Below are 22,467 nucleotides of genomic sequence, written 5' to 3'. Positions count from 1 at the left end.
CCCACAGAACCGGTAGGGAAAATTTTTAGATTTCACCCCTGGCCTGCAGTATTGCATTCTAACCACTGCACCACCATGGTTCATAATAGACAGCCTAACATATTTAAGTGTATTGTTTGAACATTCCTTAAATCAGGGTTCCCAGAAGCTCACTTAAAATGCATTATTTTGAACAGGAGTTCAAGAGGAACCATTTTAAAGAGTCTTCGAGTTTTAATTTGCTGCCAAGTAGATGAGGGTTGGTGTCTGGGGTATCGTTATTGTCCTATTAACATTGCTGCTTCTGGTTTATTGATTTTATGTTGTTTTAGATTTTATTGGAACATTGTGGGGTTTTTTGCACTATACGATATTATGAATCAGTTTGGTTTGGCAGGATATCAATATCGTTCCCAAACAGGCAAATAAATAAAACGCAGGAGCTCAAAGATTTCAGGGTGACTGTCTCCACTACTTGTGAACAAATAAAATGCCAGATACTGAATTAGGATCCAGTGTGGATAATGCAGGAAAAATCCTGACTTAGTCCTTTCAATGTGATGAGTCAATGACTGCCTTTAGCGTTAAACCAAAATATTTATTTTGGTTATTTCTGCTTTAGTGTGCTGGGTGAAGCAATCATCATGTAGAATGTTAGCACCTACCCCTCTCCTAGAAGAATTTTAAGAGATATTAAAAAGGCAGAATATTATATTTCCCTGGAGGAGAAGTTTTTTTTAGAGGGAGGAAGCAGCCCCCACCTTTTCTTAATAGTCCACAGATGTCAGCACTTAAGAGATAAAGAGATAGATAGCTCTATTCATAAGCAAATACCCTCACCCAAGATCCAGCAGAGGCAGGATTAGCCCTCAGCCATAACAGGAATTGCCCAAAGCCCCTTCATTACAACACCTCAAACTTTAATCAAACTTAGCTCAGACAAACACCTAGGAATTGTACTTTGTATCAGATTCCCTGATAAGCCTAAGGGTCCTCCTGGAGTGGTGGGGGGGTCTCCGAAGACTCAGGGCGGCTTACACTGTGTTAAGCAATAGTCTTCATCCATTTGTATATTATATACAAAGTCAACTTATTGCCCCCAACAATCTGGGTCCTCATTTTACCTACCTTATAAAGGATGGAAGGCTGAGTCAACCTTGGGCCTGGTGGGACTTGAACCTGCAGTAATTGCAAGCAGCTGCTGTTAATAACAGACTGTCTTACCAGTCTGAGCCACAGATTTCACATTGTGAAATAAATTCCTCAATACATTTTTTTGGGGGATGAGAATAGCTTGGACCATCACCTTGTCTCCTGGCCATGGGATTCAAAAGTAAAAAAAAAAAAAGTTCTTGACTCACAATCATTCTTTTAGTGACCATTTGAAGTCATAACGGCACTGAGGAAAGTGACTTGTGACCATCTTTCGCACAACCGATGCAGCATCTCCATGATCGCAGGATGAAAATTTGGGCAACTGGCATGTATTTATGACGGTTGCGGTATCCCGGGGTCATGTGATCGATCACCTTTTGCAACCTTCCTACAAGCAAAGTCAATTTAACAACCCTGTTACTAAGTTTTGTTTTTGTTTTTGTTTTTTATTTGCATTTATATCCCGTCCTTCTCCGAAGACTCAGGGCAGCTTACACTATGTCAAGCAATAGTCTTCATCCATTTGTATACTATATACAAAGTCAACTTATTGCCCCCAACAATCTGGGTCCTCATTTTACCTACCTTATAAAGGATGGAAGGCTGAGTCAACCTTGGGCCTGGTGGGACTTGAACCTGCAGTAATTGCAAGCAGCTGCTGTTAATAACAGACTGTCTTACCAGTCTGAGCCACAGATTTCACATTGTGAAATAAATTCCTCAATACATTTTTTTGGGGGGATGAGAATAGCTTGGACCATCACCTTGTCTCCTGGCCATGGGATTCAAAAGAAAAAAAAAAAAGTCCTTGACTCACAATCATTCTTTTAGTGACCATTTGAAGTCATAATGGCACTGAGGAAAGTGACTTGTGACCATCTTTCGCACAACCGGTGCAGCATCCCTATGATCGCAGGATGAAAATTTGGGCAACTGGCATGTATTTATGACGGTTGCGGTATCCCGGGGTCATGTGATCGATCACCTTTTGCAACCTTTCTACAAGCAAAGTCAATTTAACAACCCTGTTACTAAGTTTTGTTTTTGTTTTTGTTTTTTATTTGCATTTATATCCCGTCCTTCTCCGAAGACTCAGGGCAGCTTACACTATGTCAAGCAATAGTCTTCATCCATTTGTATACTATATACAAAGTCAACTTATTGCCCCCAACAATCTGGGTCCTCATTTTACCTACCTTATAAAGGATGGAAGGCTGAGTCAACCTTGGGCCTGGTGGGACTTGAACCTGCAGTAATTGCAGGCAGCTGCTGTTAATAACAGACTGCATTAGCAGCCTGAGCCACAGAGGCCCGTATTTAACAAGCGTATTTAACAAGCGTATTTAACCGTAAGTTAACAAGCGCAGTGAGTCACTTCACATTTGTGGCAAGAAAGGTCGTAAAATGGGGCAAAATTCACTTACCGGTAACAGCTGTCTTGCTTCCTATCAAAGGTTTTGGGTTCAATTGTGACTGTAAGTCGAAATCTACTTGTATTTGGGGCCGGAAAAAAATTGATGGAGATCCCAGTTCAACTAGCTTTCCTTACCTTGTGATTCCTTCCAACCTAACAAAATGTTGGAAAGAAATTATATCCAAGTACCCCTTGTTTAGTCGCCACAACTGGGACTGGCAACTAAGCGAAACTGTGATTATTTTTATGATCTTAGTTCAGCTTTCTTTTGCTTTACAGAATGCTGAAGGCGTCAACCTGCGCAAAGTTATTTTTCCATCACCTATGTCACTGCAAATGGTCGTTAATTGAGATGGTCACTAAACAAGGACCATGTGTAAATCTTATCAGCAAGATTAGAGGCAGAGATATCGAGTTTACAGTGTAAGTTTATAGGACTTTACAGACTTACAGGGTCAAGTCGGGCCTGTCTTGCCAGCAGTGGAAGGCCACCAAGGTCAGCTGGCTGTAGCAAGGCCTGCCAAAAGAAGGGGGGCTGTGGCTTTGTATTGGGGGGCGGCGGCTGTCAGCGGTGGGGGGGGATGATGTAAAGGCCTGGGGTGGGTGGGTGGTGGATGAGACGGAAGGCCCCTGGCCTCTACTTCCACCTGCGGCTATACTCCTGAGTCATCCCTTGCTCCTTAGCTTTTCCCTTCTCCTGGCAGCTCTGCGCATGCGCACAATGGGAACAGGCTCCAGCTGTTCTTCTGCCTCACTGATGTCTGACTCTGAAGGCAGCTGACAACTGTCAGATGGCCCTGGCCCCATCTCTGCCTCCGACGCAGAGCACTCATCAGAGCCTTCCCCAGACTCCAGGACCGACCCATGTTCCTCCTCCCACTGGCGGGCCGCAACAAAGCCACAACTGCTTAGGAGGGCCACTGTGCAGAGCAGCCAAAAGGACAGAGATGGGGGTGGGGATAGGCAGGTGGGTGGGCAGGTATCCTAGTTTTAATCATGTTATTGTATCAGCCATAAAGAGTGGTGTGGTGGCCTAGAGGTGGAGCTCTCGCCTCACAATCAGGAGGCTGTGAGTTCGATCCTAGGTAGAGGCAGATATTTCTCTCTCCGGGCACACTGAGAATATATCTACTGAACCAAACTCCGCACTGGCGACAGGAAGGACATCTGGCCATTATAACACTCTGCTAGCTCCATTCAGTTATCTAGACTCCACCCCGCAAGGGATTATGGAGTTGTTAAAAGATGATGATGATGATTGTATCAGCCATAGCTACAGGGATCGGATGTAAGTACCATTTGTTCAGCACTACCATAACTTCAAATGGTCACTAAACGAATTGTCAGAATTTGAAGACTATTTGTATTTATGCTATACAGTCCCATACTAGGGATTGTGGTTTGGCTTCTGTATGGATTTTAAGTCTATCTATCTATCTATCTATCTATCTATCTATCTATCTATCTATCTATCTATCTCTTCTCTACCTTCACAAGTTTCTATTTTCTGCTTCGGCAATTGATAATTCGAGCATATTTAAATCAGATTTAAAAATAGCCTGGCCTATGGAATATTTAATTTTGAATTAAACAAGATTCATAGATAAATACAGGCAGGGTTTTTGTCCTTGGTTACGATCTGTTTCTCACTTTCATTTCAGGTCCACCTAATTACTCTGACAAAGAACTAGGATCCAATCTAGGTGGAAGCATAAAAGAGCCTCTTTTTCCAAAAAGGCTGCTTATATATTTATCTTTGGTGATCAAGCTTGTTTAAAATTCAGCAGTTCATTCTATGTCCCACCTAGACCTACCCAAAGGCCGAGAGCTACTGCTCCACCAACCAAGAACCTTGTAAGGTAGGCTAGGGTGAGAAAGAGTGGCCTGTTCAAAGGTTTTGCAAGATCTGCATTAAACGATGCAATTTCTTCATCTCAAAAGATAAGGCTGAATCCTTCTTAGGGCTTAGAAAAGGCAACACATATAGTCCTCGACTTACAGAGTTCATTTAGTGACTGTTCAAAGTCACAACAGCACTGAGAAAAGTGAATTATGACCATTGTTCACACTTACGACGGTTGCAGCATCCCCATGGTCTTGTGATCAAAAAATTCAGATGCCTGGCAATTGACTCATATTTATGACCCTTGCAATGTCCCGAGCCCAAAGAATCGCCTTTTGTGACCTTCTGACAAGCAAAGTCATTGGGGAAAGCCAGATTCACTTAACAACCATGTAACTAATTTAACAACTGCAGTGATTCACTTAGCAACTGGGGCAAGGAAGGTCATAAAATGGGGCGAAACCTATTTAACAAGTGTCTCACTTAGCAATAAACTGGCCTCAACATGTGGTAAATAGAAGACTACCTGCTTCAGTTGAGTAGGAGAGGTTTATCATTCGTGAACACCTGTTTTTCTTTCCCTGTATTTTTATATATTATCTTTGGTGATCAAGCTTGTTTAAAATTCAGCAGTTCATTCTATGTCCCACCTAGACCTACCCAAAGGCCGAGAGCTACTGCTCCACCAACCAAGAACCTTGTAAGGTAGGCTAGGGTGAGAAAGAGTGGCCTGTTCAAAGGTTTTGCAAGATCTGCATTAAACGATGCAATTTCTTCATCTCAAAAGATAAGGCTGAATCCTTCTTAGGGCTTAGAAAAGGCAACACATATAGTCCTCGACTTACAGAGTTCATTTAGTGACTGTTCAAAGTCACAACAGCACTGAGAAAAGTGAATTATGACCATTGTTCACACTTACGACGGTTGCAGCATCCCCATGGTCTTGTGATCAAAAAATTCAGATGCCTGGCAATTGACTCATATTTATGACCCTTGCAATGTCCCGAGCCCAAAGAATCGCCTTTTGTGACCTTCTGACAAGCAAAGTCATTGGGGAAAGCCAGATTCACTTAACAACCATGTAACTAATTTAACAACTGCAGTGATTCACTTAGCAACTGGGGCAAGGAAGGTCATAAAATGGGGCGAAACCTATTTAACAAGTGTCTCACTTAGCAATAAACTGGCCTCAACCGCGGTGGTAAATAGAAGACTACCTGCTTCAGTTGAGTAGGAGAGGTTTATCATTCGTGAACACCTGTTTTTCTTTCCCTGTATTTTTATATATTATCTATCTATATCTGTCTGTCTATCATTTCTCTCTCTTTTTCTCTAGATATCTACATATAGAAAGAGAACACTTTTCCTTTAAATCTGCCATTAGCCTTTTTTTTGACTTGTACAATTTTATTCCGTTTTAGATTTGCACAGGGTTTTTTTGGTTTCCAAATGTTAGCAAATTAATAATAATAATAATGTTTTAATTTGTATACCGCCTTTCTCCCGAAGGACCCAGGGCGGTGAACATGAATTAAATGAATTAAACCTCAGCTGTGCAGGAAGATGTTCGGGGACTTCTCAAAAACATGTAGCAACCACGATCCGCCCAACTGATTTTAAGAGAAATCTGACAATGAATGCTAAATGCAAATACTCTTTGCCAGGGGTGAAATCCAGCAGGAATTTTTGAGCAGTTCAGAGAACCGGTAGCAGAAATTTTGAACAGTTCAGAGAACCAGCAAATACCACCTCTGGCTGGCCCCAGAGTGGGGTGGGAATGGGTATTTTGCAGTATCCTTTCCCTGGTGCGGGGTGGGAATGGAATTTTGCAGTATCCTTCCCCTGGAGCAGGGAGGGAGTGGAGATTTTGCAGCATTCTTCCCCTGGAGCAGGGAGGGATTGGGTATTTTGTAGTATCCTTCCCCTTGAGTGGGGTGGGAATGGTGATTTTGCAGTATCCTTCCCCTGGAGCGGGGAGGGAATGAGGATTTTGCAGTATCCTTCCCCTGGAGCGGGGTAGGAGTGGAGATTTTGCAATATCCTTCCCCTGGAGCGGGGAGGGAATGGGGATTTTGCAGTATCCTTCCCCTGGAGCGGGGTGGGAATGGAGATTTTGCAGTATCCTTCCCCTGGAACAGGGATGGAATGGAGATTTTGCAGTATCTTTCCCCTGCCATGCCAAACCAAGCCACACCAACCCACCAAGCCTTACCAAGAGAACCGGTAGTAAAAAAATTGGGATTTCACCGCTGCTCTTTGCAAAATAAAATGCGCCGGGTCATTAGGAAGTTTGCAAGAACCGCTCCCTTTTCCGAAGCTTCACAGTCTTCAAGGGATAAAGCTAAATGGAAATTTTAGGGTCTTTAAAAAAAAAAATTGAATTGAAGGAATTCTTTTATGGGCAGTTACAATCTGCTACCCCTGAATGCATCCTTCAAGACAGAAGTCTCCAACCTTGGCCACTTTAAGCCTGACGGACTTCAACTGTCTGGAACCCATACCACATTTCTGACATCAATACAATTGAACGTGTCCAGAAATATTTTACAAGAAGAGTTCTTCACTCCTCTGAATACAACAAAATACCTTATGCCACCAGACTTGAAATCCTGGGTTTAGAAAATTTAGAACTACGCCGCCTTCGACATGACCTGAGTTTAACTCATAGAATCATCAATGTCCTTCCTGTTGAAGACTACTTCAGCTTCAATCGCAACAATACACGAGCACAAAACAGATCTAAGCTTAATGTTAGCCACTCCAATCTTGATTGCAGAAAATATGACTTCAGAAACAGAGTTGTTAATACTTGGAATACACTACCTGACTCTGTGGTCTCTTCCCAAAATCCCCAAAGCTTCAACCAAAAACTGTCTACTATTGACTTCACCCCATTCCTAAGAGGTCTGTAAGGGGCGTGCATAAGAGCACCAACGTGCCTACCATTCCTGTCCTATTGTTTCCTTTCGTTATATCCAATTAATATAGTTATTACATACTCATACTCATACTCATATATATGCTTATATATTGTATAATTATTTCATGCTTATGCTTATATATACCGTGTGACCAAAAAAAAAACAACTCCCAGAATTCCCCAGCCAGTTTTGCTGGCTGGGGGGTTCTGGGAGTTGAAGTCCGCCAGGCTTAAAGTGGCCAAGGTTGGAGACCTCTGCTCAATTATTCTTCGAATTCTTTGCACATTTACGCCATGAAGACATACACGAGCGCATTTTAAAAGCATTTCGACCCGTCGTGGTAACGGCCTCCTTCCCTCTCCTTTATTTACAAGCAGAATTTGCAAAAAAAAAAAAAAGTGCTCTAGTTGGATTGTTTATAAACAAAACTCCCGTTCGCGGGCCCCTCCCTTTACAGCAGGGATTCCCCCAACCTTGACAATTTATGGACTTCCACTCCCAGCATTCCTCAGCCGGCCATGCTGCAGGTTGGAATAGCACACCGGGCTGGCTGAGGGATTCTGGGAGTTGAAGTCTATATATATAAAAAAAAAAGTCGGGAAAGCCTGGCGAGCTCCCCCTCTTACAGGACGTTCTTACGTTGCGAAGCGGAGATTTGTTTCGACTGCGCTTGCGCAAGACTTTCCCCCTTCCCCTCCCGGCTGAGGAAGGGGGCGTGGCCTGCTGAGCCTTCTCGCGCGAGCTGCGGCCGAGACGGCGGCGGGAGGGGGCGGGGCTAAGGGCAACGCTCAGGGAGCGCGGGGGGGAGTGGGCGGGGCGAGTGGAACGTTGTGTATATCGGTCGAATGTCTCAGCGTTCCAAAAGGCCCGGTCCGGCAGCACGTGGGGGGACCATTCAGCAAGCCCGCGGCGGGTGGGAAGGGAAGGGCTGGGCACGGAGGTAGCGCACGGGGGCTTGACACCGGCACCGGGGGTGGGACGGCGAGGAGAGGCGGCCACCGCCGCCGCCAAAACCAGCTGGGAGAGCCGGCTCCACCGGACGCATCGTGAGTAGCGGATTTGACTGGCTGGCTGGCTTAAGATGCCAGTCCTCATGCGCCAAGTTTGCGAGGGAGGGGTTTTTCCGGAGAGTAACCCAGCGGTGGGCGAGGGTGACAATGGTCGCTGCCGCTTCCGGCGGGTCGGATCAAACCCTCCCCTCCCCTGTCTGTTGTTCCCAACCGGGGGAGGGGGGATTTCCCTTCCCTCCTCCCGCGCATGCATATATATATATATGTATGTTGGCTAACTTCTCTGTGCTGGCCCACCTCCCCGAAGCTCTGCTTGCCTAGCCTGCCGATGGTTGCTCTGCGGTAACAGTCATTGGCAGGTAAGGACGCAGCTCCAGGCTCCGATGACCGACCGAGCGACCGACCACCCCCTCCTCTCCCCTCCGGCTTGCATCTGTCCTCCCTTTGCTTGTGGTTCGACTTTAAAGCGGCTCTAACCGGAGGCTCCCCACTCCCCAGCAGCGAAACGCGGGTGGGTGGGCTGCTGGACCCTTTTCTGGGTACGACTTAGGGGAGAGTCCGGAGGGGCTTCGGGGTAGCGGCGGGTCCGTCCGTCCTTCCCTCTCACCCCCCTCCTCCTCCTCCTCCTCCTCCCGCAAACTCTTGTCATTTACCCGTCCTTTACTTTCCACGTGCCTTGTGTACTTGCACTTTTATGGCGTTTTCCCGACGCGGCTGCCTCTGCCTACATGTTTCTGCCTGCCACTTTCTCCGGCGGGTGATACCTGCGCTTTTTTTTTTTTGCAGAGCTGGCCTGTTTGTTGCTTTTTTTTTTTTTTTTGGCATTTGTACCCCAAGTGTGTGTGTGTGGGTGCTGTCCAAGTTTCAAGAGTCTCCCTAGGCAGGTTGCCCCTTTCTTCACCCGTTGGGAAAAGTTGGCAGCTGTTATAAGGCCTACCTGTAAAAAGTCTGGAAGACAACCCAAAAACCTGAATCTTGCCAAGGATTTGTGTTAAGGAGTTGTGGCTTGTGGAACTGAGGGTGATGTTTGTTTGATCCGTGTTGGTCCTGCTTTTTCAAGACATTTGCAAAAAACACCTTCAAAAAGGCCAAGGTTTCCTTGCTTCAAATTCGGATTTAGGACTGTCACCCTTCCCCCATCAAATGTATTAAGGCTACAAACCACCTGGCTTGCAAATTCTGAGAGTTGTAACAAATCTGGTGCAGGGAGGCTGTGGCATATTAGAGACGCCTCGGAACATGTGTTGCCAATCAAGGATAAGAGTATAATTTGCTGTTTAGCTTGTGTTTAAAAGGCTTCTTAGTTCTTCCATGTAAGGTATTCTGTAAACTTAATGTTGGCTTATCCCGCAGGGTTGTGTGTGGAAGAGAAAAACCAGGTAGTGCAAAGTTGTCAAGAGATGCACAGAAGTTGGTTTACAGGGAGTCAACCAGTGTTGGGATTCAGCCAGTTCGCACCACTTCGGGAGAATCGGTTGTTAACTTTCTGAGCAGTTTGGCAAACTGGTTGTTGGAAGAAATCATTAGGGCAGAGAACCGGTTGTTAAATTACTTGAATCCCACTACTGGACTCAACCTGATGTGAGATGACTAGTAGGACTGAGGAATGATATGAGAGTTGGAAAACTTTCTGGGTGTAAAGCATCTCCACTTGGGAAGAAACGTACATGGGCATGGCTGTGTTTTGAAGTGGGTATAATGCTTGAGTTCACTAGAAGTGTGCTAATTTCTCTGAGTAAGGGCCACTCCCTGGTTTGTTCTCTTTCAATGTATCAGGTATTGGCTAGAATTGCATTTGAAAGGTACCCAGACGTTTGCAAGCTGCTTTTTCGTGTCTGAAATGTATAATTTTAGGGAGGCGGGTGCTTCGGTTGATGTCCTTGCAAAAAACCCCGTTTGAGGTCCTTTTTTCAGCTAAGGCTGCCGGGTGTTCAAACTGCAGTTAAATTGCCTTTTGCCCCCATCTTAAAGCCACAGAGCCACCTCTGCAGCGAGAAAGCTAAAAACTTCCTTGCAACAAGGTCACACACCACCTTGTCAGTTTCTCTTTCAAGAGAATCTGGTGCCCAGCCTTCTGGCGGCTAGAAAGAGGCGGATCCTGGGTCCTCCAGCAAGGCCTAGTTTGCTCTACCTCCCCAAAGCATCATGCAAGTGGGATTCCCTTGCGGGTAGAGGTCACCCTTCTCCACGCTTGCTGGGCGCTCTTTTTCTCTCGAGCAAGCCTAGGGGCTGAGAAAGGCAGTTTCCTTTTTGGAGAGCCCGTCCGTTTTGCCATGTGCCTGATTCATCTTGCAAGGACACAGCGATGACGAAGGCATTGGGAGAGGGGGGGCAGAGGGGAGGAGAGAAAAACCTCGGTTTGGCTGAGCAACTTCTGCTACTTTGGTAACCTCCCTCCGTGTTCGCCCTCTCCTCCTTTAAATGAACTCTTAGCAAAAGAAAAAAAACCAAACAAACACAGTTGCAGTTGGTGGATTTGATTTAAGTCTTACCATGCGCCTGCTCTCGCTCTGTGTGTGTGTGTGGGCGCGCGGGCGCAAAGAGCAAGGTTCCTTTAAGACACTTCTGACAATGTTTGAAGGGTTGTGCTAACGATTAGTGCTTTGGTGTGTCTCCCCCAGCCTCCAGGTGTGTTCAATGTGCACTTTTTAATCACCTCCTAGCAGGCACAGCTCAATGGTGATTGCTTATTTTTCCCAGGCTTTATGGAGAAGAATGCCATGGGAGAAGGAAATTCTGGGTATTGATTCGCCTGCTGAGTTTATATATTCTGCTAATCCGGGGTTTGTGGAGGCAATCTGGTGTGTTTCGTGCATGATGTTAGCTGTCAAATTGCAGTGGCTGGGTTCATATAATGTGCATTAAACCAAAATAAACCACATTGTGTTTTAGTAGTATGTGTGAGCCAAGCATCTGTGCTAAATTTAGCATGTATGCTTAACAATGCAACGTGTATATTTTTTTCATCTATTATGTCCATAGTACACGCTTTACCTCAACCCTGTTGAGTTAACTTGATTGAAAGAGAGTTACTGGCCCAAAGGAATCTTATTTTAGAATTGAGTTGGCCAGGGTCAAATTCACGCTGTAACCACTATTCCAGATACCTGAAAGACAGGTTCTCTAAAAGTTGCTCTTACACAGTGAATATTCAAAGTTTTTCTGCTTTCTAATTCTCTATCTGTTCGCATTCTTTTAATGTAACTGATGCTATTCCCATTTTACAGATTGTGGGAGAAGAATTGTGGTCATTAATATCCACATAAAGTTAGTAGGCAAACTTTGATAGTTACAACAGAGTACTATGTTAGGCTTATCATTTTATGCTATAAATTATTCCATTTTACAGACTGAAGACAAAATTATTCCATTTGCAGACTGAGGATGCATTGAAGACCGATAACCAGGAAAGGCACAGTTGTTTCAGAATTTGGATAGTTGTTTTTCAAATGCATCAGCTTTAGCTACTGGTTTCTATAAGCACAGTGCTCTTTAAAGTGCTCCAGGTTTACAAAGCAATAGGTTATGTTGTACAGATTTTTGAAGGTTTCTTCCTTCCGCGTGGGTTAAAACTTCATATCACTGTCCCACTGTAGTTACACAACTATTCTGTAGGACATATCAGGCTTAGTTGTTGGACCCAAATTGATTTATTTAGCAAGGTAAGGATTTGAATTTAGATCTCCAGTCTGAATTATTCATGAATCCACCATATACCAGTGGCATTGACTGTGGAATTCTGGGAGTTGAAGTCCACAAGTCCTAAAGTTGCCAAGTTTGGAAATCTTTGGATTACAACATGTCAGTGTCCAATCTCTAGAAAAAAAAAGGTTGAGTTTTTGAATATTGGCTTTATGATTTATGTTACGGTTTTAACTTTTGATGCAGGTGTAGTAGATAATTACCTAGATTTGGAAATAATTTTGGTTGGAAGTGGTTGCAAACCTCTGTCTCACATTGTGACTGTTGTTTATGTACTACATTTCTATCTTGCTTTATGTTTGGGAGCAAAAGGCAGCAAAACTATTTCCCCAACTGGATAGAAGCACTTTCATGGGCTTTAATCTCCATTCTCACTCCGATGTAAGGATTACTCAGCTCTGTGATGTTAGAGCAGCTGACCAATCAGAATTGTAGACACTGTAATGCTGAGGCTATTTTCTGAGTTGAGATTGGTCCTGGGATAGGGCCAGAAAGATAGTTGGCTGGAGAGAAAAATCACATTTCTCCTATAGTTTTGTATTAATGTAGTTCTTGATGCTCTTCGAGCGTGTTTTCTTGCAGGCATGTTTGAACTTGTTTTCTTGCAGACATTTCATTACCCAACTAGGTAATACCATCAGTGCTAGAAGGAAATGGGATTTGCTTACATACCTAGATTCAACTTATATTTGTTTACCTACAAATGGCTTGCTGGTGTCAGTGTTGGTGCATGTTGTTTTCTTTTTTAGAGTTCCTGGATAAGTCTGTTACTTATTATTTGATTGTTTGTCAGAGTGAGTGGGTAGTTCTTTGTTTGGGGTGTGGGTATTTTGTAAATAGGTTAAGCCTGTGGGATCAAGAAGCTGGCAGAGAAACCCAAATCTCTTAACACATTCACTCAGCTAATTTGCAATTTATCTGTGTCAGTTAGGGAGAAAGTGACTTTGATTCACCTTGGGCAAGGGGGTGTGTTTTGTGGAATGCAAAGACATGTGGGAAGTCATGGCCAATGAATGAGCCACATGTCTTCCCCCTTGGTCCAGACGGTGCAGTCTTGGCTCCCTTCTCCAAAAACAGACGTCCAGTAGCCAAGATAACCATCTGCTCCACCGAACAGCTCTTTTGCCTCTGGAGCAATAAAAATTACCAGAGTGTTTTAGAGCAGGGATCTCCAACCTTGGCAACTTTAAGACTTGCGGACTTCAACAAGTCCACAAGTCTTAAAGTTGCCAAGGTTGGAGACCCCTGCTTTCAGAGGAGAGCGAGCAGGCCTCTCTCCTCCGCAGCTAAGATGGGTGGAAAAGTTTATTTTGTAAAACATGATTCAGTACATGTTGGTTCTTGGCTGACTCTTGCTCTCATTTGTAATCTCGAGTCTGGATCAAGTTATGTCCTAGTGTGCCAGCATGCTGGGTTCCGTGACTTGTAGGAAGGAGGTGAATTTCCTCCTAAGCTAAGAAAACTTGGTTTTTATTAGTTTTATTAACATATCTATACTGCTGCATTCCAGCCGGTTCAGAGTACAGATAGTCCTCAGCTTAACAGCCATTTGCTTAGTGACCATTTTTCGGTGCCGAAGTTACACAGCACCGAAAAGTGACTTATGAGCATTTTTAGTTACCCTGAGGTAAGCTAAGCGGGGCCAATAAATTTGTCAAAATTTAAAAAATTCACGCTTGTGACTGTTGCAGCATCCCCGTTGGTCACGTGATCAAAATTCAGACGCTTCGCAACTGACTCGTATTTATGACGGTTGCAATGTCCCAGGGTCATGCGGTCCCCTTTTGCGACCATGGGGGAGCCAGATTCACTTAAGTATTAAGTTACTAACTTAATAGCGGCAGTGATTCACTTAACCAACTCTGACAAGGAAAGTTGTAAAATGAGGCAAATTTCACTTAACAACTGTCTTGCTTAGCAACGGAAATGTTGGGCTCAGTTGCGGTTGTAAGCCAAGGACTACCTGTAGAGTAAAATATTTTGTAAAAGGAATTAAAATCCAAATAATAACATTGGAATAATAGTGCCATCCAGTGGGGTAGGGCGAAACGTGACATCCTCCAAATGCTGTATCCCAGATAGAAAATGGGGGAGGAGTCAACCAGAAGAATGTCTGTCTATTGCTACAAGCCAGGTTGTTCCAAAGGAGATTAAGGCCTCAGAGAAGGCCTGATTATATTCATCACTGCAAATGGAGTTCTGTTGGACACAGGACTTCCGTTGTCCTCTTTTGATCTTCTGGATAGGCAGATTCCCCTTTTTTATTCAGATCTGAATCCCACTCATGACCAGAGGACACGGTTGAAACATTACAATAAACCAGTGTTTGTCAAGCTTGGCAACTTTAAGAAATGTTGACTTCAGTTCCCAGAATTCCTCAGCTAGCATGGCTGGCTAAGAAATTCTGGGAGTTGAAGTCTATATGTCTTAAAGTTGCCATGCTTGACAAACATCGAAACCATAGTGTGATTTACTTGGTTTTAAGCTAGAATGGGAAATGCTGAGATCCTGGTTAAAATTTAGGGAAGGAATCCCTAGCCTGTTTTGTGCATGTTCTCCTTCCATACAGAATCCTAGATGGGTGATTACATTGCTTGTTCATCTGATTAATGCTTCCTCGATTGCACTATTACATGGAAGTTAGGTTTTATGCAACATACTTCCCTCAGTATACTAGACTGAAGGTTGCACAATATGCTTAGCCTCTGTTATCCACTGTTAACATTACTGTGGTTTACACAACCAGATTTTTGGGCTTCCCACAACATGCAGAATTTTAAATAGCCACGTGGATTGAGTTTGCACAGCACAGGCATTTTGTTGTTAAACCATAATATGGTGTGTTCCATTTGGGACTGGCGTATTGTATGAACTTGACCATGCCTAATTTCTACGGTCAGCTATAGTTAAGGAAATCATGCCATGTGTATGGTATGAAAATGCAAATTTTGGCTTGCATTAGTTTTTAATCTATTATGATCTCAACAGATAAAGCTAAGCCCTTTCCCCTGCCAACTTCCTAATGCAAGAAAGCATATAAAAGTTCCAAATGCTTTAATCAGTTTATCTGTTATTTACTACTCATGATTTTTTTGGCAATTTTTTTTGGCCTTGTTTTTTGCACTGGAAGGGAAAGAGAAATAAAATCCGTGTGCCGTGGTCCAAAGTTATATTTGGGGGTGGGTGGGCTTAAAGCTGAATGCTAGTTTTTTGGCGAGTTAGTGAAGAAAGAGGGGGAATGATTTTTTTCCCTAAAATAAACTCTATTCCATAATATTTTTCATTACATTTTTCTACTGGATGTTCTAGTTTTTAGAAAAACACAATTTTGTGAGACGTAATTTAACAGGATGCATCGGTGCTATGCAAAATAGATAAGTAGCGGTTCTTGAAACTAGAAATAACATAGAAAGTGTTTCTATGAATCCACCGGAAAAGTACAGTACATAGATTTTTAGGCATGTTCAATACGCACGAGTATCTCTGGTTTTACATTTGACTTTGGGGAAAAAAATAAAAACATGTCTGGTTGATATGTCTAAAATTGTTTATAGCTATTTCAGAAAAGAGTAGTTTCCAAACTTTGAATTGTTTTAGGATACAAATAATCCACCTTGTCGTTGCAATTCTATATTTATTTTATTTATTTATATTCTGTCTTTTTACAAATAAGACGGCGAACATGTCCACACACTTCCTCCTCCTATTTTCCCTACAACAACAGTCCTGTGAGGTGAGTTGGGCTGAGAGAGATTGACTGGCCTAAGGTCATGCAGTCGGCTTTCATGGCTAAGGTAGGACTAGAACTCAGGATCAACTTTCTAGCCTGATGCCTTAACTACTAGACCAAACTGGCTGTCTTAAACATTATATTAAACGCACATGTTTAATTTGAGTATGGGGGTACAACTCTTTAATCTTGATATGCCCTCCCGTATTAGGTTGCAGTATTATTTATATGAAGTTTTAATAATCAAAACTTTCAGCTAGTTTTGACTATCAATAAAACCTATCAATAAAACCTATCTGGTTTACTTTTACTTTGTAAGGCTGATTGGATCTTGGCTGATTTTTCAAAATTTTGAAGAGAATCCTCTTCCAGCAAACATTTGGTCATTAATGGATGATGCCAAGTGCTGTTTTTTATTTGATTTGGTTTATCAACTTACATAAAAAAATAATGTTCATCGTAAACGGCCTTGAATTTCGAAACTGGACATCATATAAATCAGGGGTCTCCAACCTTGGTCCCTTTAAGACTTGTGGACTTCAACTCCCAGAGGGGACTCTGGGAGTTGAAGTCCACAAGTCTTAAAGGGACCAAAGTTGGAGACCTCTGATATAAATGACTACATATATAAACTGATGAGGTTAACACTTACTTATTCTTGACTTTGTAGAAGCTTAATAAATAACCATCTTCTTCCAAGTGTCTTCCGAGGGGAGGGGGTTTGACTACAGTTCCCATTATCCCCAGCCAGCTGAGTTAATACTTGGTGACAAAACATGGCAGAGCTTTATGGTTTCCAGCGTAGTGAAGTTGTGCATCTTTATTGGTGATGTAAGGTTTAAAATTATAACACAGAGGAATGATGTCAGCAAATCACTGTTGTCCAGAAAAGCTGATGATGTTTTCAGATGTTTGAAGGCTCGGCTTTTTGTGGTGCTGACAGCTTAGCAAACTTGTCTTATTTTATTTCTGCACAGGGATTAGAGGCCGCTCCAATCAATGGAGTGGTGTACAATTCCCACATATACTGTATAATTTGGACTAGGTGGTGCGGTGGCTTAGAGGTTATGACACTGGGCTTTGTTGGTTGGAAAGCTGGCAGCCTGGGTTTGAGACCAAAGCGCCACACGACAAGAGTGAGCTCCTGTCCTTGCCTCAGCTCCTGCCATCCTAGCAGTTCGAAAGCATGGGAATACGAGTAGATAAATAGGTACCACTTCAGTGGGAAGGAACAGTACTTCATGACATCATGCTGGCCATATGGCTGCGGAAATATCTTCGGACAGTGCTGACTCAATGGCCATGGAAATGGAGATGAGCAGATGAGTGGAGTAAAATCTGCAGGGATTCCTTTACCTTTTTAAAAAAAAATCTTTAAAACAAATACAAGTAATCCTTAACTTACAACTGTTCTTTTAACGATGGTTCCAAGTTGTAACAGTTGTAGAAAAAGTGATTTAATGACCTATACTCCATAGCACCACCCTATGGTCATGTGATTGCAGTTTGGGCACTTGGCAACTGCCTTGCATTTAAAACTATTTGCGGCGTCCTGCAAATTGTGATTTGCAACTTTTTTTTTGCCAATTTCTGGCCAGAAATGCCCATCGGGAAGACAGATTCGATTATTTACTGTGTGATTCACTTAACGACCTTGTGATTTACTTAATGCCCACTGTAAAAATGGTGAACTCTATTTACAATTGCAATGACTTATGACAGAAATTTTGGTCCCAATTGTAGTTGCGAGTTAAGGACTACTTGTACATAACAGGAATTGAAATACAAAATATACAGTATGAAGAATTATGTGGACTGGAGTTAAATACTGGAAAAAAAACATCATTTTAAAAGTTGCTCTTTCCAATGCCCTTCTCACCTTTAACCAACCCATTCAATTCAGAAACAGTTTCAGACTAGTACGAAGTCTATTTGAAGATGCATTTCTACATCTGAATTTAGAAATGCTCCCAATTTTGCAAGCTCCTTGCACTTGATGTTTTGGGGTGAATGCAAGAAACTTATTAAAGCTTCATAAATACGTACAGGAATATGATCTATATAAAAACATTCTTTTTTTAGAAAAAATTGTCGTTCAAACTAGATGGGAGTATTTTTTTGGGGGGGAGAGTTTAAAATCATTCCGATATCAAATTGAAAACCCTAGATAGAAAGTCAAGTGTGCAAATAATCAGAATTCCAAAGCATCAAAAAGTTAATCAATAGAAGTTGATACCCATTCACTCACAGGCAATTTTTGGTGAGTCTATGGACCAGGTCTGTTCACACGCCTTCTGATCCTGCACTACTACTTCAAATTGTTCTATGCCAGGGGTCTCCAATCTTGGCAACTTTAAGACTTGTGGACTTCAACTCCCAGAACTGAAGCAAAGCTGGCTGAGGAATTCTGGGAGTTGAAGTCCACAAGTCTTAAAGTTGCCAAGATTGGAGACCCCTGTTCTATGCTGTGGTTGGCTTTGTGGTCAAGCGTTGATGGTGTCCCAGCCAGTGTGCTCTTGGGCGGCTTGGTTTCCTTTTACCGCTAACTCCTCCAAAGATCATGTGGAGGTAGCCTATGGATATTTTCCAGCAGTAGCATATTATGTGGAAGTCTTGAAAAATCACCTTCCTCCAGGGTTCCCATGTCTAAGAGGCAGAAATCAGTGATGGGTTCTAACCGGTGTTACCACCGGTTCGCTTCGCACACGTGCTTAGCATGCGATCGGCACACGCTTGCTTGCTTCGCTCGCTCGCACACCAAACTTGTGCTTTGCGCAAGTACATTGAATTAATGAACAGCTGAGGCATTGCAATCTGCTCTGCTGCGCCTTTCAGCTAGGCTAAAAATGAAGGAATAAAGATAGGTATAGTGCAGGGGCCAGCGGAGGGCCCAGATGATGGGCGAAGCGAACTGGTTCACATCAACATCTCCGCTACCGGCTCTCCCGAACCAGGGAGAACCGGTAGCAACCCACCACTGGCAGAAATGCATTTTGTTGCAAGAAATTGTGATTTATTAGCACTTCCTAGGAAAAAAATGTATAGGTAGTCCTCAAATTACAGTCGGTTGTTTAGTGAACATTTTTAATTAGGTGAAACCTCCCCCCCGCCACCAAATGTATTTATGATGTGGTTCCTAAGTTCCAGTGGCTGGTGGTCACCATTCCCCTCTCCCCCCAGTCACCTGACTACATTTTGGGCACTTGGCAACTAACCCTGATTTACAGCACTTTGCAGTATCCTACATCACATGACCACACTTTATAATGTAAACTGATGTTTACATCCGGTTTTCTGCATTAACGCCCTATACCAGGGGTCTGCAAACTTGGCTCTTTTAAGACTTGTGGACTTCAACTCCCAGAATTCCTCAGCCAGCAAAGCAAAGCTGGCTGAGGAACTCTGGGAGTTGAAGTCCACAAGTCTTAAAAGAGCCAAGTTTGCAGACCCCTGCCCTATAACAAATGATCACTTAATGCCAGAGCAAAGCTGGCTGAGGAATTCTGGGTGTTGAAGTCCACAAGTCTTAAAGTTGCCAAGTTTGGACACCCTTGACTTAATGACTCTGGACTCACTTAACCATAGTGATTTGTTTAATGACCTCTGTTTTTAAAAAGTCATAAAATTGGGTCAGTCACACTTTTACGGCTATTATGACTTACAACCATAACGGGCAACCTCCATTTTGGTTGTAAGCCGAGGACTACCTATAGTAATGCTGGTGTCATGTAAACAACATCCAATTAAATATATTTCTAGGGAGAAATAATGCACTTCAAAAACTTTTTGTGGGCCAGGCCCTTGGGTTGCCTAAAAATATGATTGTGGTCCATGTCCATCCAGCAAATCTGTCCATGCTTTAAATGAAGATAAAAGTAAAGGTTTCTTTTATCTAGTTGTGTCTGATTTTAGGGGATGGTGCTCATCTCTGTTTCTTAGCCAGGGGAACCAGGATTGTCTGAAGACATTTCCATGATCATGTGGTCAGCATGGCTGTATATCCCAAAGGTACATGATCCCTTCCCACCAAAGTGGTACCTATTTATCTACTTGTGTTTGCTTGCTTTTGAACTGGTAGGTTGGCAGGAGCTGGAGCAAGTAACAGGAGCTCACCCCATTTTGCAAGGCTCAGATCTCAAACCTGGGCTGTCAACTTTCCAGCTGACAAGCCCCACCATTATAACTGCTGAGCCATCACACCCATGCTTAAAACATAAACTATGTTTTACTGAGTCAAGCCAGTTGCCGACATTTTTGCAATACATTGAAATCGTAAGCTAGCCATCTCACACTGAGCTTCAATATGATTTGTTACTTCGTGGCTCAGAGAGTTGTGTAAATATGGATAGTACTAAGCCATGATTAGCCAAATTATAAGCTGGGCAATGCTAGGATTAGATACCAAAGACTTTGCTTTGTTACACAGAGGTATTTGAATCAGGAGTATGTGAGCTGCCCTCCAGCTCTTTAAAGCAGCTGTATCTTCTCCTAGGATGAAGCATAACAATGGAAGAGGGAAGTCAAAAGTGCTATAAAATACTATGAACTAATATATTTGGATTGCACCAAGTTGCAAACTAGCTGGCTTCATTTAAACAAAGCATGTTTTACAAACGTAGTTTCATTCCTTGAGTGAAAATACTATTCTTCTGGGCATCTGGCTATTCAGAAAGAAATTTCTGTGTGACCTTTTTTTTTGTTTTTTCGTTTTTAATTTCAGGTCAGAATTCCATGTCGTCTTTATTTTGATTTGTGGTTGCTGTGAGCTCAATTTATGAAAAAGTGGCATGTAGAGATTTTATTAAGTTGTTAGCCTTTGCTTAGTTACCCATTGGCTTTCTTCTTGCTGTGGGCATAAGTGGATGGTCATTCTTTATAAATCAGTCATAGGTTTTTTAGCTGTGTCTTTGCTTTCAGTGGAGGCCAGATGTGGCCTATCGGGGTGAGAATTGGGAAGTGCGGCCAGACGTTAACTGCAGTTGTGCCTCTATTTATTTCAGTTCCTATAGCATCCAATCTCAACGTTTTGACTTTAAGCAGCGAATAGCAGATAAAAAAACCAAATAATAACACCCCAATAAACTTATAAATGGTAGCAAAGGTTAAAAACTAAGCTATCAATGTACACTTATCTTTGCTTTACAAACTCACAAAGGTTGTAAATGCAAGGATTGGATTACGGAGTTACTTTTTCATCAGTGTAAACCAGTGGTAGTCAACCTGGTCCCTACTGCCCACTGGTGGGCGTTCCAGCTTTCATGGTGGGCGGTAGGGGTTTTGTCCGATACTGAAGCACTTTCCTTTTTTTTAATTTAATTGATTTTTAAAAAAAAAATCATAGCATTATTTAAAAACATTTTCATTAGGTTTTCATAAAATTCCCTGTGACAATTTAAATTTCTGAAAACATACTATTTGTATCACCCGCGCATAAGTTTAGTTCACGGTACGTAAGTGAAACTAAATGGCGCTATAATGCGACCGCAAACAAAAGAGCCTCGTCCCAGAATAGCTCGTGCATCTCCCCCCGAACCGGTGGGCGGTTAGAAAATTTTACTATGAACAGAAATACAAAAGTGGGCGGTAGGTATAAAAAGGTTGACTACCCCTGGTGTAAAACAGCTGCTAAATGAGTAAGTCATAAAATGAGCACTACCTGTAGATGGGAGCTAAAGCATGTCTCTCCTGCTGGATCTGGTGTGACATGTAAATATAATTTACATGATGCAGTTCCTCAAATAACCTGTTCCTCGTGGGGGCAGCAGCCGATAGGCAAGTTGGACCTGGTATTGAACAGGAGATCACTATGAAATCCCAGTTCTAGACTAGAGTGAAAAACTGAAAAAAAAGTATCTCCAGATTTAGTTGACACTGAGGGCTTTCAGTGTGCTGCCCAAATGACCAAATGTTGAGTTCAACCTGAAGGAGAATCCACCTTTTAAGAATATGGGCATTTGGGACAATATACAGATAGATGATATTATAATGTGATAATAATCAAAATGGTATTTGGACAGAGAAGCTGCTGGTCTCCCTCACCTCTCCTGTATTTCCAGTCAGGGTGGATTTGATTTAAACCACATCGATGCCACAATGGATCTGAAATGACAGGTGCTCTTTAAATGTAAGGACTCATTCTTGCTGGTAGTTAGAATCTTTAATAATATTATTTGCAAACAAAATGATGGTTTTCTATTTGGCTTGCAGAGCTTGGATTCAGTGAATGAGTTTAACCAAAAATGAAAATATTGCAGAATATACAGCCTCATGCTACATAACTAAGCTCCACTTCACGCTGAATAAACTAAATTATTAATATATCTTAAATAGAAAACTATCTTTAGATAGATTTTTACTCCAAAATCATTTTATTAAAATCTATTTGATAAAAAAAAAATCCGATTTAAATAAAAAAAATCCGATTTAAATTTTTAAAAACTGTTTTTTTAATATTTTTTTTTTAAATCATCGATTTTTATCCACCCTGTTTCCAATACATTTCATCGCGCTTAAAATGTTATTAAATAGAGTACGTAATAAAAATTAAACTGCAATGCAAATTTAAAGTGGGGAAGGGAGAAACAGAAGGTCCTGCCTCCCCCTCCCCAAAAAACATGAAAAAAAAATGCATCACGTAAGGGTGGATTTTTCACTTTTGGTGGGGGGAGGCAGGAGCTTCTCCCCCTCCCCATATTTTGTATTTCATCTTTGGG

The 22,467-nt window shown here is 42.4% G+C and overlaps 1 protein-coding gene across 3 annotated transcripts in view; it reads left to right on the top strand.

Annotated features, from left to right (window-relative positions):
* Positions 1–8,155: 8,155 nt before the first annotated feature.
* Positions 8,156–22,467, top strand: part of AKAP1 (A-kinase anchoring protein 1) — a 70,580-nt gene continuing 56,268 nt past the window's right edge. The window contains exon 1 of one of the 3 annotated variants that reach the window (XM_058164233.1): positions 8,156–8,358. The gene's annotated coding sequence lies outside the window, so the exon portion shown is untranslated. Of the gene's footprint in view, positions 8,359–8,384; positions 8,682–22,467 lie in introns of those variants that run through there. The other 2 variants (XM_058164235.1, XM_058164234.1) reach the window with 2 other exon arrangements.

The sequence above is a fragment of the Ahaetulla prasina genome, chromosome 1 (assembly GCF_028640845.1).
Source record: "Ahaetulla prasina isolate Xishuangbanna chromosome 1, ASM2864084v1, whole genome shotgun sequence".
NCBI classification, from domain to species: Eukaryota; Metazoa; Chordata; class Lepidosauria; order Squamata; family Colubridae; genus Ahaetulla; species Ahaetulla prasina.
The sequence above is the reverse complement of the archived record's forward strand: the minus strand, read 5'-3'. Positions and strand labels throughout refer to the sequence as shown.